General features: G+C 44.4%; 1 protein-coding gene across 1 annotated transcript in view; it reads right to left on the bottom strand.

Moving 5' to 3' along the window:
• LOC139762445 (extracellular serine/threonine protein CG31145) overlaps positions 1–16,792 on the bottom strand; it is a 1,101,583-nt gene that overhangs the window by 693,382 nt on the left and 391,409 nt on the right. The window lies entirely within an intron of this gene.

The raw sequence follows: 16,792 nt of genomic DNA, 5'->3' as shown, positions 1-16,792 counted from the left end.
GTCTTTCCAAACATTCGTGATTGTTACGAGATTTTGGCGGCGATTATATGCGTACATGAACGCGATGGGCATCATGATAATGGCACTCACGTGCCTCCGTTTATGCCTCACACGCCTTCATTGCCGTATTCTGTCACCGTTCGAACCATTTGGGTTTACGTAAGCGTTATGCCGTTCCCGTCACGAAAACCGTGTGTCTAATTCAAATTCAAAAGCTGCGATACAGCTTGACTTCCCACTAGTTACTGACGTTAAGGGGGCGATCACTCCCGAGTAGAACCCAAGTCCTTGCCCAGCGCAGCGGGTGAGACGAGGCGGTTTCCATAGCAACTGACAGTCAGGTGACGGAGACATCCACTACCGGCAGACAAAACTGAGATTAAACCCAGAACGAATCACCTATGCATGTATAAGACAGAAATGCAGCCTCGCACGGCATGACTGCCTTAATAACCTATCAGACTGTGAATACGTAATTCTAATCAGCTTGGGGTAAAGGCCTCCTCATGGCGTTCTTGATAGCAGTATATCCAAAGAAATTCTGGGGGGATTTTGAATTCATTATGATCGCTAGAACTGAACCAGCAGGAGTTTACAAGGTTGTTCGGGGCGTGCTGGTTCAGGCCCTGGTAGTTAGGGCAATCAACTCGTTGCAAGGGAAGCGATACCGACTAAGCGAGACGAAACTTGTTATGAAACATGTAAAGTGGACCAAGAAACTTGCTCCGCCGGGAACACTTTTTTTGCCCTCACGTTTCACCACTTGACCGAACGCTGACCTCGCTCTGTTTCTACCTTTTTCATATTTCTCTTCTCTTTTTGGTTTACGTATCTTTTAATATTTTCTCCCTCCTCCACATTGTCACATTTCTATCTCTCGTTAAATAAACTCTCTCTCTCTCTCTCTCTCTCTCTCTCTCTCTCTCTCTCTCTCTCTCTCTCTCTCTCTCTCTCTCTCCTACATGTTTCTGTTTACCCCTAGAACCATATTTCCAATTTTCTCCTGACGTCATCTTCCACCTCTCTCTCTCTCTCTCTCTCTCTCTCTCTCTCTCTCTCTCTCTCTCTCTCTCTCTCCTACATGTTTCTGTTTACCCCTAGAACCATATTTCCAATTTTCTCCTGACGTCATCTTCCACCTCTCTCTCTCTCTCTCTCTCTCTCTCTCTCTCTCTCTCTCTCTCTCTCTCTCTCTCTCTCTCTCTCTCCCGGCAGACGAGACAAGAATAAGAACGCCCTGTCCCTCCATCCATACTGTGTTATCATAGTAATAAACTAGCTCGCCCCTTTTATAGTTTCTCCTGGCGATTGCTCAAGCGTTAAAGGCTCTCCCCCCTTCTCTCTCTCTCTCTCTCTCTCTCTCTCTCTCTCTCTCTGAATAGGCTGCTGGGAGATATTGTTCGGGCATCGGGATACAGGGGTTCGGGATCCTCCCACCAAGACTATTGTGAAGCGAGACTGAAGTCTTTGAACGTATTCCTCATACTAGGAGAGAAACTTGTTCAGATGAACAAAAACACTTTGAATCTAATCATGAACCGTGGTTGTTACATGATCCCATACTTTCTCTCTAATTATATAACATAATGAGGATTGATGCAGTTCAGGTGAAATGCTACGCAAAAATCGTAATTTCCGGTGAATATATATATATATATATATATATATATATATATATATATATATATATATATATATATATATATATATATATATATATCTTTCAAACTATTCGCCATTTCCCGTGTTAGCAAGGTAGCGTTAAGAACAGAGGACTGGGCCCTTGAGGGATTATCCTCACCTGGCCCCCTTCTCAGTTCCTTCTTTTGGAAAAATCCCCAGAAAAAAAACGAAAGGGGAGGATTTCTAGACCCTCGCTTCCTTTCCTTTTTGTCGCCTTCGACGACACGCAGGGAATACGTGGGAAGTATTCTTTCTTCCCTATCGCCAGGGATAATATATATATATATATATATATATATATATATATATATATATATATATATATATATATATATATATATATATATATATCACGATTTTCGAACTACAATATTTTGGTCTGCTGTGAATTTAAGGATCTATTTTTTCATGTGAATGAAACTGTAATATCTAGTAAGGCGGCGGAGGAACAGAAAAAGAATTCTGAGACCGGCCGGACGGAACAGAACAACCAGACAAGAAAAAACTTTTCTCCACGGAAGGACAACGCTGGGACGACAACAGTCCAGCCATCTTGGTCGAGTCAGCGTCACTAGCAATTTTTAATCAAGAAACTTTACTTCATCTCGCGAACTTTGATCAAATCTCAGCTACTGCCTACCTTGCGCGTTATGAAGCCCATTCCTCCCATTGAAGTTTATGAGTTATGAACACTAATTGTTGCTACCCAAGAGTTAAAAGTGCCAAGTATATAACTTCTGAGTCATAGGGCAATAAAACCCAACACCCCTTGACGTAACAGGCGCCCTATATAACAGTACCCCTGGTCAGAGATTTGTAAGTTAAGTACTTGATTCATTATTCCTACGCTCAACTTAGTGGTCATCCGTGTGAGTAGAGGGAATGCGACCGTTGCATACGACCAGGTTTACAAGCTGTTTCGTTACACATACTTGCGGGCAGCCGATCATATGATAGTCAATTTGACGTGAACAGACGCCGTTGTTTATATCCACAGACAGAACGCTCACGCTACAACAACGGGCGGCAGAAGCCTGGCTTTTCTGTATTCATGCTCAGACGGACGCTGGTACACACGTCGTCTGCCCTCACTTTTACCACAACAGAAAAACCTGAACCATCAAAGAAGCGACAAATCCAGGGAAAGTTGGCAGCAGTGATGGAAATATACACACGGGTCCCTATAATTTGCCATCATATTCTTTTTTTAACACTAATCTTCCAGCAGTCCACCTGGAGAGAAGGAAATCATATGCAACAGCTATGCCAACCATGGCAGCGATGAGGGTACCATGATACACCATAGTGGCATTGAATCCCACCATAGTAGCATCGAGGCGTACCATAGGTGCCACAAATGATGATGACTGACCTTGGAAGCAGCAACACAACAGCTCGAATGATGGAGACATTCCACAGGCGGGCGGAGAATGCCTGAGGGTCTTAAAAAGTCGATATGACATTTCCAAGGTTATTCATAACATGTTAAGATATCATCAGCCCTAAAATATACAATGGCACCATGAACATGATAGATGTGGTCCTGGCTTTGTGGGTGACAAGTGTGGTCCTGTCTCTATGTATGACAAGTGTGGTCCTGTCTCTGTGCACGACAGGTGTGGTCCTGACTCCGTGCAGTACGACTGGTATGGTCCTGTCTCTTTGCATGACAGGTGTGGTTCTGGCTCTGTTCACGACAGGTGTGGCCCTGTCTCCCTGCACGACAGGTGTCGTCCTGGTTCTGTGTACGACAAAGTGGTCCTGTCTCTCTGCACGACAGGTGTGGTCCTGTTTTTCTGTATGACAGGTGTGGTCCCGTCTCTGTGCACGACAGGTGTGATCCTGTCTCTGTGCAAGACAGGTGTAGTCCCGTCTCTGTACACGACATGTGTGATTCTGTCTCTATACAAAACTGATGTAGTCCTGTCTCTGTGCAAGACAGGTGTGATCCTGACTTGTGACTAACAGATGTGGTCCTGTCCCTGTGCAAAATAGGTGTGGTCCTGTCTGTGGTGCATGACAATAGTTGTCCTGTCTGTGTGCAAGACAGGTGTGGTCTTGTTTCTATGCATGAAAAGTGTGGTCTTTTTTCTGTGCATGATAGGTTTGGTCCTGGCTCTGTCCAGACAGGTCTGGTCTTGGCTCTGTGCAGACAGGTCTGGTCTTGGCTCTGTGAAGACAGGTCTGGTCTTGGCTCTGTGCAGACAGGTCTGGTCTTGGCTCTGTGAAGACAGGTCTGATCCTGGCTCTGTGCATCACAGGTATCATCTTGGCTGTGTAGACCAGGCCTCGCTTAAGGATTCATGGACTGTTAAGGTCCCCGGATTGACTGATGCATGCAGGCAAAAACGCTACGAATGGGATAATTATCTTCTTTCTCTTATCATGGGATATACTCTCCGCGAACAGATCATATTACGATGCATCCAACTTCGCTCTATCATGCTGCAGCAGTGAACATGAGCTATCCTCCCGGGCCTGAAGTCGACAATATGATTAATATGTGTGCCAAAATAAACCCGCGTCTTAACAGTGACCAGCAACAGTCTAGGTAAGGTCTTATCTATCGCCCCCGAGTTAGTAGTCTGCCTTGCCAAGCAGTACTGTACACCTGCAGTTCAGCTTCATCCGACCCGTCAAGATGATAACAGCTAAAGTGATTATCACCAACTGATAAGGCGTTATCAGCGATATGTCAGTTTTTGGCGATGTGGGGAAGTGCTTTAGACAATCATCGTTGGTGCCATATGACGGGCTGCCATAATTAAACCTGGGTGGTAGCATGAGATAAGGAGTCAAAGATGAATATTGGGAATGTCATGCAACAAGCTGCTTACCACTGAACATAGTAGTGTCATTCATTCCCCTACTTGTATTGTACGGGAGGGAGTTTTACACTCATGGGCCCCATCTCTTGAATATTCTCTGTTATATACCGTCTTATATTTATGTATGTTGTCTGCATTACCATGATCTTAAATATTCTGTATCATTCATTCACTATTCCTATACTACAGGATACTCCTTCACGTCTTTTTTAACAAGTTTCTTTATCAAATTCATGTTAAGTCCTCTCGTTCCTCTATCCCCATACTCTTGAGAAACTGTTCACTGTCGACATCACAGATCTCTTTTAAAGACTTAAAGATTGTGATCAGGTCACCCCTCACTCTTTTTTCTTATATTCTTAAGTAAGATTTTAGAATACAGTTTTTTTACTTACTGCAAACTTCGTGAATATTTTCCCTTGTCTCCTCTTTTTCCCTTTCATCAGCTTTTCTTTATTTCAATTAAGGCCCGACCTTGACGTGGGCTTTTGTTCGTGACTGGAGCCTCTAATGTAAGGAAAAACCGGATAGTTGGTCCACTATACTATTCTGCTTATGTGGGATTCTTGCGACAGGTTCAGGATGATGTCGACTCCCAGGTCCCTCTCACGAGACTTCCTACAGCTGTAGTTCCTGTTAGATGATGGCTGTATCGAAGCCTCTGTTTACTGTGTCCCAGCTTCATTCATCTACATTTGCTCGGGTTGAACTTCATCGACCCAACATCAAACAAACTTTGTGATAAGGTGTCTGAGGCAAACGTTGCTGGCGCCATGCGACAAGCTGCCATCAGTTAAACATGGGTCGTATCATGTGCCAGTAGGTCATCCTCAGTATTGTTGTATGATTACGTACTGTTCCTGGTGACTGTAGCCTCCGCCTCCTCCTTCATAGTATCTAGTCCATAGCAGTTCACCACAGACACTACCCGGAGGTTCAGTTAGAATTCACAACCTTAAGTCCCTATCAATCCATTCTTCCTCACTCTCTCCATGTACGACCAATCAGAGGTTCATTAACAGTATAATAATCAGAGGTTATCAATGGTCGTCCATGGTTGTTGATCTCTTCACCACTATGGTATCGACCCTTGAGTACGGCTGTACCGCTCCTGAGTATGACGGCCAGGCCTCTCACCTGACCTTCAGAGTCGTGTCAGACACCAGGCTGTCATGGGTCGTACCGTCCTGTTCTCGAGGGATTAAGACATATGAACAGTGACCAGTTAGAGGAAGCGATCTTTTTTTTTCATTCTAGATTTACAGTTTTCTATTTCAAAGGAAAGATCTGAAATGATCATAAATAACTCGGAGGTAGGCTTCCAAAATGGATGTACCGAATGTATACATTATTCCTTCCACTGACCTAAAAATGGCAAAATGAACTGATGAACGTTTTCCACTTTAGCCTCGAATAACACAAGCCTTGTGCAATTTTCTTAACATTTAGCGTCTGGCCATAAGGTTTTAGTGAATAATATTTCTGCCTCAGCTGGCACATCATGACAAAAAAATTCACACATCCGGGCACATAACTTTTACAGATGAAAACAAAAAAACGCAAAAAAGGTGCATTAATTTGACTCTACATACACAGACTCGGAAGTGAAATTAATTGAGGTTGATAATCTCTTTGCCGTCAGGGGAAACAATTACTGCCAACAGGAATACATGTTTACAGTATCCAATCAGACTTTAGGCTGCAGACGAATCTACTAAAATCAAATATAAATTCTAGTGAAAACTGATACAAGAGAAAAAAAAAAAAATGATTGCGCGAGCAGCAACACCTTACGAGAACCGAGAACAAAGAACACACGTTTAAGATCAGAGTTCACGTCTGTGGCAAGGTGATATTCTTCATCGTCAGTTCAATGAGCAAAGCTGAAAATTAGGCCGACAGATGAAGCATTGGCGTCAATGTAGGAGAGTGGCACTTCTTGCTTGGTGTGTGTTTGTGTGATGATATCTTACGGTAATTCACACATCTGCCTGATATCTCCACGGAAAATGGAATGTTTACTTAAATGGTTAATGAAAGAAAACATGTTTCAGAGTAACGTATTTTTCACATCCCGGTAAACGGCACAGGATTCACATAATGACACATACGGATCTTCCCAACCATTGTCAGAGGTATTCATATGAGGAAAACATAACAGGAAACAGAATAGCTTTGTGGAAATAAACATACTGATATATACATATATATATATATATATATATATATATATATATATATATATATATATATATATATATATATATATATATATATTTTATTATTTATTCATTATACTTTGTCGCTGTCTCCCGCGTTTGCGAGGTAGCGCAAGGAAACAGACGAAAGAAGAAGAAATGGCCCCCCCCCCCCCCATACACATGTATATACATACGTCCACACACGCAAATATACATACCTACACAGCTTTCCATGGTTTACCCCAGACGCTTCACATGCCCTGCTTCAATCCACTGACAGCACGTCAACCCCGGTATACCACATCGCTCCAATTCACTCTATTCCTTGCCCTCCTTTCACCCTCCTGCATGTTCAGGCCCCGATCACACAAAATCTTTTTCACTCCATCTTTTCACCTCCAATTTGGTCTACCTCTTCTCCTTGTTCCCTCCACCTCCGACACATATATCCTCTTGGTCAATCTTTCCTCACTCATCCTCTCCATGTGCCCAAACCACTTCAAAACACCCTCTTCTGCTCTCTCAACCACGCTCTTTTTATTTCCACACATCTCTCTTACCCTTACGTTACTCACTCGATCAAACCACCTCACACCACACATTGTCCTCAAACATCTCATTTCCAGCACATCCATCCTCCTGCGCACAACTCTATCCATAGCCCACGCCTCGCAACCATACAACATTGTTGGAACCACTATTCCTTCAAACATACCCATTTTTGCTTTCCGAGATAATGTTCTCGACTTCCACACATTCTTCAAGGCCCCCAGGATTTTCGCCCCCTCCCCCACCCTATGATCCACTTCCGCTTCCATGGTTCCATCCGCTGCCAGATCCACTCCCAGATATCTAAAACACTTCACTTCCTCCAGTTTTTCTCCATTCAAACTCACCTCCCAGTTGACTTGACCCTCAACCCTACTGTACCTAATAACCTTGCTCTTATTCACATTTACTCTTAACTTTCTTCTTCCACACACTTTTCCAAACTCAGTCACCAGCTTCTGCAGTTTCTCACATGAATCAGCCACCAGCGCTGTATCATCAGCGAACAACAACTGACTCACTTCCCAAGCTCTCTCATCCCCAACAGACTTCATACTTGCCCCTCTTTCCAAAACTCTTGCATTTACCTCCCTAACAACCCCATCCATAAACAAATTAAACAACCATGGAGACATCACACACCCCTGCCGCAAACCTACATTCACTGAGAGCCAATCACTTTCCTCTCTTCCTACACGTACACATGCCTTACATCCTCGATAAAAACTTTTCACTGCTTCTAACAACTTTCCTCCCACACCATATATTCTTAATACCTTCCACAGAGCATCTCTACCAACTCTATCATATGCCTTCTCCAGATCCATAAATGCTACATACAAATCCATTTGCTTTTCTAAGTATTTCTCACATACATTCTTCAAAGCAAACACCTGATCCACACATCCTCTACCACTTCTGAAACCACACTGCTCTTCCCCAATCTGATGCTCTGTACATGCCTTCACCCTCTCAATCAATACCCTCCCATATAATTTACCAGGAATACTCAACAAACTTATACCTCTGTAATTTGAGCACTCACTCTTATCCCCTTTGCCTTTGTACAATGGCACTATGCACGCATTCCGCCAATCCTCAGGCACCTCACCATGAGTCATACATACATTAAATAACCTTACCAACCAGTCAACAATACAGTCACCCCCTTTTTTAATAAATTCCACTGCAATACCATCCAAACCTGCTGCCTTGCCGGCTTTCATCTTCCGCAAAGCTTTCACTACCTCTTCTCTGTTTACCAAATCATTTTCCCTAACCCTCTCACTTTGCACACCACCTCGACCAAAACACCCTATATCTGCCACTCTATCATCAAACACATTCAACAAACCTTCAAAATACTCACTCCATCTCCTCACATCACCACTACTTGTTATCACCTCCCCACTTGCGCCCTTCACCGAAGTTCCCATTTGCTCCCTATATATATATATATATATATACATATATACATATATATATATATATATATATATATATATATATATATATATATATATATATATATATATATTGGAAAGGATCACAATTTTGCGTGTGATCAAGATATTCCTATGAGTCCACGGGGAAAATGAAACACGAAAAGTTCCCAAGTGCACTTTCGTGTAATAATCACATCATCAGGGGAGACACAATGTTTTGGACAATCACATGTTTACCAGATGGCGTCCTAGCTTCGTCTCTTCGATGTATATCAACTGACTGTTATATTTCTCTCTTGTGTCTGCTTTGTGTTTGCTTTGAAGAATGTATGTGAGAAATACTTAGAAAAGCAAAGGGATTTGTATGTAGCATTTATGGATCTGGAGAAGGCATATGATAGAGTTGATAGAGATGCTCTGTGGAAGGTATTAAGAATATATGGTGTGGGAGGCAAGTTGTTAGAAGCAGTGAAAAGTTTTTATCGAGGATGTAAGGCATGTGTACGTGTAGGAAGAGAGGAAAGTGATTGGTTCTCAGTGAATGTAGGTTTGCGGCAGGGGTGTGATGTCTCCATGGTTGTTTAATTTGTTTATGGATGGGGTTGTTAGGGAGGTAAATGCAAGAGTTTTGGAAAGAGGGGCAAGTATGAAGTCTGTTGGGGATGAGAGAGCTTGGGAAGTGAGTCAGTTATTGTTCGCTGATGATACAGCGCTGGTGGCTGATTCATGTGAGAAACTGCAGAAGCTGGTGACTGAGTTTGGTAAAGTGTGTGAAAGAAGAAACTTAGGAGTAAATGTGAATAAGAGCAAGGTTATTAGGCACAATAGGGTTGAGGGTCAAGTCAATTGGGAGGTAAGTTTGAATGGAGAAAAACTGGAGGAAGTAAAGTGTTTTAGATATCTGGGAGTGGATCTGGCAGCGGATGGAACCATGGAAGCGGAAGTGGATCATAGGGTGGGGGAGGGGGCGAAAATCCTGGGAGCCTTGAAGAATGTGTGGAAGTCGAGAACATTATCGCGGAAAGCAAAAATGGGTGTGTTTGAAGGAACAGTTGTTCCAACAATGTTGTATGGTTGCGAGGCGTGGGCTATGGATCGAGTTGTGCGCAGGAGGATGGATGTGCTGGATATGAGATGTTTGAGGACAATGTGTGGTATGAGGTGATTTGATCGAGTAAGTAACGTAAGGGTAAGAGAGATGTGTGGAAATAAAAAGAGCGTGGTTGAGAGAGCAGAAGAGGGTGTTTTGAAATGGTTTGGGCACATGGAGAGAATGAGTGAGGAAAGATTGACCAAGAGGATATATGTGTCGGAGGTGGAGGGAACGAGGAGAAGTGGGTGACCAAATTGGAGGTGGAAAGATGGAGTGAAAAAGATTTTGTGTGATCGGGGCCTGAACATGCAGGAGGGTGAAAGGAGGGCAAGGAATAGAGTGAATTGGATCGATGTGGTATACCGGGGTTGACGTGCTGTCAGTGGATTGAATCAGGGCATGTGAAGCGTCTGGGGTAAACCACGGAAAGCGGTGTAGGTATGTATATTTGCGTGTGTGGACGTATGTATATACATGTGTATGGGGGTGGGTTGGGCCATTTCTTTCGTCTGTTTTCTTGCGCTACCTCGCAAACGCGGGAGACAGCGACAAATATATATATATATATATATATATATATATATATATATATATATATATATATATATATATATATATATATATATATATTAAGTACAATGGTATGTTAAATTTACGGGTCACAGCTACAAAGCTCTCAAATGAACTAAACTTGTTTGATTCGACTGGCTAGTCTGGCACACAGATGCCATGTGAGCTATGGCGAAGGTGGATGTTGAGGAGGAAATAAGGTTAAGATAAATTGGTGACCTGCTCACTGTTGATATCGTCATTAGCGTTAGTCTGCCAATGAAATCAAACCCAGTCTTGCAATCGAGTCAGACAACGAAGAAACCGTTTGGAGATCTGTCGACACTCAAGTGAGCTGAAACGGATCGCTGCGGACGTGAACCATTTTGGTTACTGGTGGATGAAGGACGTATTGCCTCATACACTGACGCAATGTCTACAAGTAAAGACGAGCACACATCAAAATTCTAACATATGTGGTCCATGTTGAGTGATGAAAAGCCGTTGTGTCTTCATCCTGAATGGTCTCTGGGTACCGTATCGCTGTCAAATCCTAACGATCAAATGTACTTTAGATAAATTTCCTGCCTTTGTGAATGAGTGGAGTCCCCATGATCCATGGAAGTCTTCAGCACAGGTTTGGACGCTATTTGCCACAACAGATGCAGACCGTTATCGATTTTCTGGGTTCTTCGTCGCCTGTTTGTCGTCAGTCTTGGAAAATACCCGGATGCTTTGACGTCACTAGCGACGATCAATACACTGGAAAATATTAAAGAGGTGCGTAATTCTACGTCCAATAATCTTCAGTTTTTGAGTACTCTGGATTCCATTTTCTTTGCCACAGGTCCAACGTCGTCGAATCATAGATCTTGTTCTAACAAGTGAGGGCGTTCAGGAAAATAGGCAAGTGAGGAGCATGAACTTGGGAAACTGTTTATGATTTTACTGTCAGGCGCTCCATTTCAATTTTTCGCTCTTTAAACTTCTACTAACAAGTGACAAAGACCTGGCACCAGAAAAAGATTAAAGGTCAGGAGTATTCTGACATTTCAACAGTACTTTGAATTTTAATGACTCACATGACTTTCAAATTAGACATATTCGTCATTTTAAGGAAAACAATTTTCACGTAACCGGTCCACAAGTGAGGTATCTATATGACTTCTGATATGGGAATGAATTTACAATGGTCTACAACGAACCGGCTGGGGACGAGACAAAGACCTAATAGGAGACATACAGAATCGTGACTGAGGAAAAGGAAAATCATTTCATGGAGAGGCCAGGGCTGTGTGAGGGGAAACAGAACTCCTGACTGAGGTCAATGTGGTGGTAGAACCTGATCAGTGAGAGGTCAAGAGTGCAGGAAAATAGAAGTCCAGCAGCAGCAACAGCCACAACACCCGGGGCACAACGCAGAACCCAGCAGGAGCAGGTAACATGAAGAACCTGGAACACCTGATGGCACAGGAGGGACAGCCGAGCACGACTAAAGACGACAGACTCTGTCACAAATGTGCCACTACTATAAGCACACACACACACACACACATACACACACACACACACACACACACACACACACACACACACACACACACACGTTTTCTTTCTACCTCCAGTAAAATCTGAAGAAACAGTATAATCTAAAAGAAGTGACTGAAACCTTATTCACCATCATTTTCGGCCTTGTGAGACCATACAGGGGGTGAATCAATCGTCATAATGATGGACAGTCAGCGCGAAAAACGATCTCCTTACAAGGGGCAAAACAGAAGACACGCTCTCTTGAAGACTTCTAAGATGCTAAAGCAGGTGGCCGAGACGCCATTACTGGCAGTCAGGTAAAAATCATCGGGTATCTCTTGCAAAATGACCACGAATGACAGAAACGATATTTTCTGCCTGACCTGAACGTAACATGAGGGGCTGGAAAATATTGAAATTGTTCAGGTTAGCAACTGGAACGAGGTGAAAGAAACTGTTCTTTCATCATAATTCTCAGGATGACGAGTCGAGTGGTAGAAGTATTAGGTCTGCCAGCATCTGGCACAGTGACCAGCAGGCAACACCTACACACTCGCAGAACACAGCTGGTCAAGCCTCAAGACACTTCCATGACTGCAAGACGCACTACAGTGGAAAATGACTTAAGAGGAAGGAATTGTCCACGCCATCTTCAGGTAGCTGCGCTAAACTTACAAATCATGAGTATGTGCACAGTGGGTTCACACCAGTGTGTGCACAGTGGGTTTACACCAGTATGTGCACAGTGGGTTCACATCAGTATGTGCACAGTGGGTTCACACCAGTATGGGCACAGTGGGTTTACATCAGTATGTGCACAGTGGGTTCACACCAGTATGTGCACAGTGGGTTCACACCAGTATGTGCACAGTGGGTTCACACCAGTATGGGCACAGTGGGTTTACATCAGTATGTGCACAGTGGGTTCACACCAGTATGTGCACAGTGGGTTCACACCAGTATGTGCACAGTGGGTTCACACCAGTATGGGCACAGTGGGTTTACATCAGTATGTGCACAGTGGGTTCACACCAGTATGTGCACAGTGGGTTCACATCAGTATGTGCACAGTGGGTTCACACCAGTATGTGCACAGTGGGTTCACACCAGTATGTGCACAGTGGGTTCACACCAGTATGTGCACAGTGGGTTCACATCAGTATGTGCACAGTGGGTTCACACCAGTATGTGCACAGTGGGTTCACACCAGTATGTGCACAGTGGGTTCACATCAGTATGTGCACAGTGGGTTCACACCAGTATGTGCACAGTGGGTTCACACCAGTATGTGCACAGTGGGTTCACACCAGTATGTGCACAGTGGGTTCACACCAGTATGGGCACAGTGGGTTTACATCAGTATGTGCACAGTGGGTTCACACCAGTATGTGCACAGTGGGTTCACACCAGTATGTGCACAGTGGGTTCACATCAGTATGTGCACAGTGGGTTCACACCAGTATGTGCACAGTGGGTTCACACCAGTATGTGCACAGTGGGTTCACATCAGTATGTGCACAGTGGGTTCACACCAGTATGTGCACAGTGGGTTCACACCAGTATGTGCACAGTGGGTTCACACCAGTATGTGCACAGTGGGTTCACACCAGTATGTGCACAGTGGGTTCACATCAGTATGTGCACAGTGGGTTCACACCAGTATGTGCACAGTGGGTTCACACCAGTATGTGCACAGTGGGTTCACACCAGTATGTGCACAGTGGGTTCACACCAGTATGGGCACAGTGGGTTTACATCAGTATGTGCACAGTGGGTTCACACCAGTATGTGCACAGTGGGTTCACACCAGTATGTGCACAGTGGGTTCACATCAGTATGTGCACAGTGGGTTCACACCAGTATGTGCACAGTGGGTTCACACCAGTATGTGCACAGTGGGTTCACATCAGTATGTGCACAGTGGGTTCACACCAGTATGTGCACAGTGGGTTCACACCAGTATGTGCACAGTGGGTTCACACCAGTATGTGCACAGTGGGTTCACACCAGTATGGGCACAGTGGGTTTACATCAGTATGTGCACAGTGGGTTCACACCAGTATGTGCACAGTGGGTTCACACCAGTATGTGCACAGTGGGTTCACACCAGTATGTGCACAGTGGGTTCACACCAGTATGTGCACAGTGGGTTCACACCAGTATGTGCACAGTGGGTTCACACCAGTATGGGCACAGTGGGTTTACATCAGTATGTGCACAGTGGGTTCACACCAGTATGTGCACAGTGGGTTCACACCAGTATGTGCACAGTGGGTTCACATCAGTATGTGCACAGTGGGTTCACATCAGTATGTGCACAGTGGGTTCACACCAGTATGTGCACAGTGGGTTCACACCAGTATGTGCACAGTGGGTTTACATCAGTATGTGCACAGTGGGTTCACACCAGTATGTGCACAGTGGGTTCACACCAGCTCATTAGTGGTTCAGAAAATCACTGTAAAACTTCCGAACTTTTTCACAAAATGTAGATTTTTTTTACACTACATTTCATTCATGTAATATGAAATAGATTTATATTTTTCAAAACTTGTGTCCACTATCTCTCCCCCCCTTCTCTCTCTCTCTCTCTCTCTCTCTCTCTCTCTCTCTCTCTCTCTCTCTCTCTCTCTCTCTCTGTTTCTCAGGGAGCAGATCTTAACATCCCGGGGGTGTGAGTGGTCTGAACCTGCTGGCAAGACGAGGTTAGCTAACATCATTTCAGAGTTACAGGGTGAACACTCACTGGCCTCACCGAGCGGCGGTACACAGCTCACGGAGGCCGCCAGATGTGAGGGCACAACAGTGCTTACCTCACACCCTCTGCTACAAACGATTCCCTAAGGTGGACGACCACACGCTCGACCCGCTCCCACGTTGAGCAGAGGTCACAGACATCCTCGTCAGTGATGTGACGGCGCGTGGTGTGGGGGGTAGTAGAGGGTCCGTGTGGCCCTGTGTGGCCACCGTTCCTTGACATTTACGCCAGCCCAGCGGGAGTCTAAACTGGATCGGCCACAAATAGCTCTGAAGATCCTGTTATCAGGAGGCTATACTCAGCTCCGGTGCAAGACAAAACACCCACAAGGCGAGAGAACATTAGGGCGCACCTACCCTCCGACATGTGCAATTATATCAGGGTCACAACCTGTGTGTTACCACCCGGTTACAACCTGTGTGTTACCCCACGGTTACAACCTGTGTGTTACCCCACGGTTACAACCTGTGTGTTACCCCACGGTTACAACATGCGAGTTATCCCCGGGTTACAACATGTGAGGTATCCCCGGGTCACGTTCTCTGAGTTACCCCGGGCCACAACCTATGAGCTACCACCAGGTCACAACCTGTGAGTTACTCCCGGTTCAGAACCTCTTAGTTACCCCAGGGTCACAACCCGTGTGTTACCCCGGGTTACAACGTATGTGTTATCCCCGGGTCACAACTCGTGTGTTACCCTGGGTCACACCCCGTGTGTTACCCCCGTCACAACGTATGCGTTATCCCTGGGTCACAACCTGTATGTTACCCCGGGTCACAAACTGTGTGTTACCACTAGGTCAGAATCTGTTTGTTACCCCTGGGTCATAAAGCTACGTATATTATCCCCGGGTCAGAACCTGGGTGTTCGGATGAAATACGATAGATTACCGGTAACGGACGAGTTTCTGTAACATGTCAGTTTCTACGTCATTCCTGAGCAGCCATGTTAATCCTGCCAGCGACTATACGTCAGCATCGGAGGGAGAAATGGAAGAGAAAAAGAACTCACAACGCAGCACAAGCTGGCTGAGGGTCACACGTACGGCGGAGACCTGAAGTGCCCTCTCCAAGCATCACTCCAACAACCCCCCCACTCTCTCTCTCTCTCTCTCTCTCTCTCTCTCTCTCTCTCTCTCTCTCTCTCTCTCTCTCTCTCTCTCTCTTATAATCTATCATTTTCTTTCTTTTTTGATAACTATAACTTATCGTTAATGCGTGAAAGGTAAAAGGTATGATATGAGGTACAATGGTATCAAGAACCTAATCACCAAAAGTGATCTACTATTGTGATCTGAGATCATATGGTATCAAGTACATGATCATCAAATATAATCTATTGTTATCAAAGGCTTCGATAATCTCGATCTAAGAAGCTGCTTCAGAAAAGATTTGTCTAATATCATCACTCATTGTCCTGGATGGAAACTCGTGGGCAAACGTTTTACATATGGAATGATTCTGCAATTAGGCTGGTTGAAGGCAGTGCCATAGATACGTTTAAGAACAGACTTGATAAATGATTCCTTTCAAATCCACGACTGACATTATTTGTGCTTCCTTAGTTACATGTAATATCTGCAACATCTGTACGTCTTTCTACTCTCAACACACTAATCCATGATTTTCACCAGCAGGACACTTACATAAGATCCTTCACAAGCATTGTACTTTATGGTGGTATTTGGTATGTCTTTCAACTTCCAAGAGATCAGTTGTGTCTATTACGAAAAACACGGAAAACAAAATAAAAAACCAAAATACGGGGAAAAATACAGAGGAATCATTGAACCATTTTTGAAAAGAAGTGAAATACATAGACGATGGCTGGACAACAAAGAGAAAGTTTTGCTTTCAGGTCTCGTAAAACCTGAGGATCAACTGAGGAGGGAATTCAGCACTTTAAAAGGACAATAGCAGGATATCGCGCCTCCTTGGGAAGGACTATCATAGGAAGCCACCACGGACGACCAGACGTACTACGTCTGCTATGAACACTAGCTATGCAGCACCACCAGTGCTTTGTGGTTTTCAAGATGTTCTCTCTTGCGATAAAGAGATACTTTATCTAGGTCTCCCATAACCATGAGAGGGTTAGCTGTGTCCCGTCTGTCGTCAAGATGGGCGGTACTCGAGCGCAGCGCCAAGAAAGAT

This window comes from Panulirus ornatus, chromosome 3 (genome assembly GCF_036320965.1).
Source record: "Panulirus ornatus isolate Po-2019 chromosome 3, ASM3632096v1, whole genome shotgun sequence".
Taxonomy (NCBI): domain Eukaryota; kingdom Metazoa; phylum Arthropoda; class Malacostraca; order Decapoda; family Palinuridae; genus Panulirus; species Panulirus ornatus.
The sequence above is the reverse complement of the archived record's forward strand: the minus strand, read 5'-3'. Positions and strand labels throughout refer to the sequence as shown.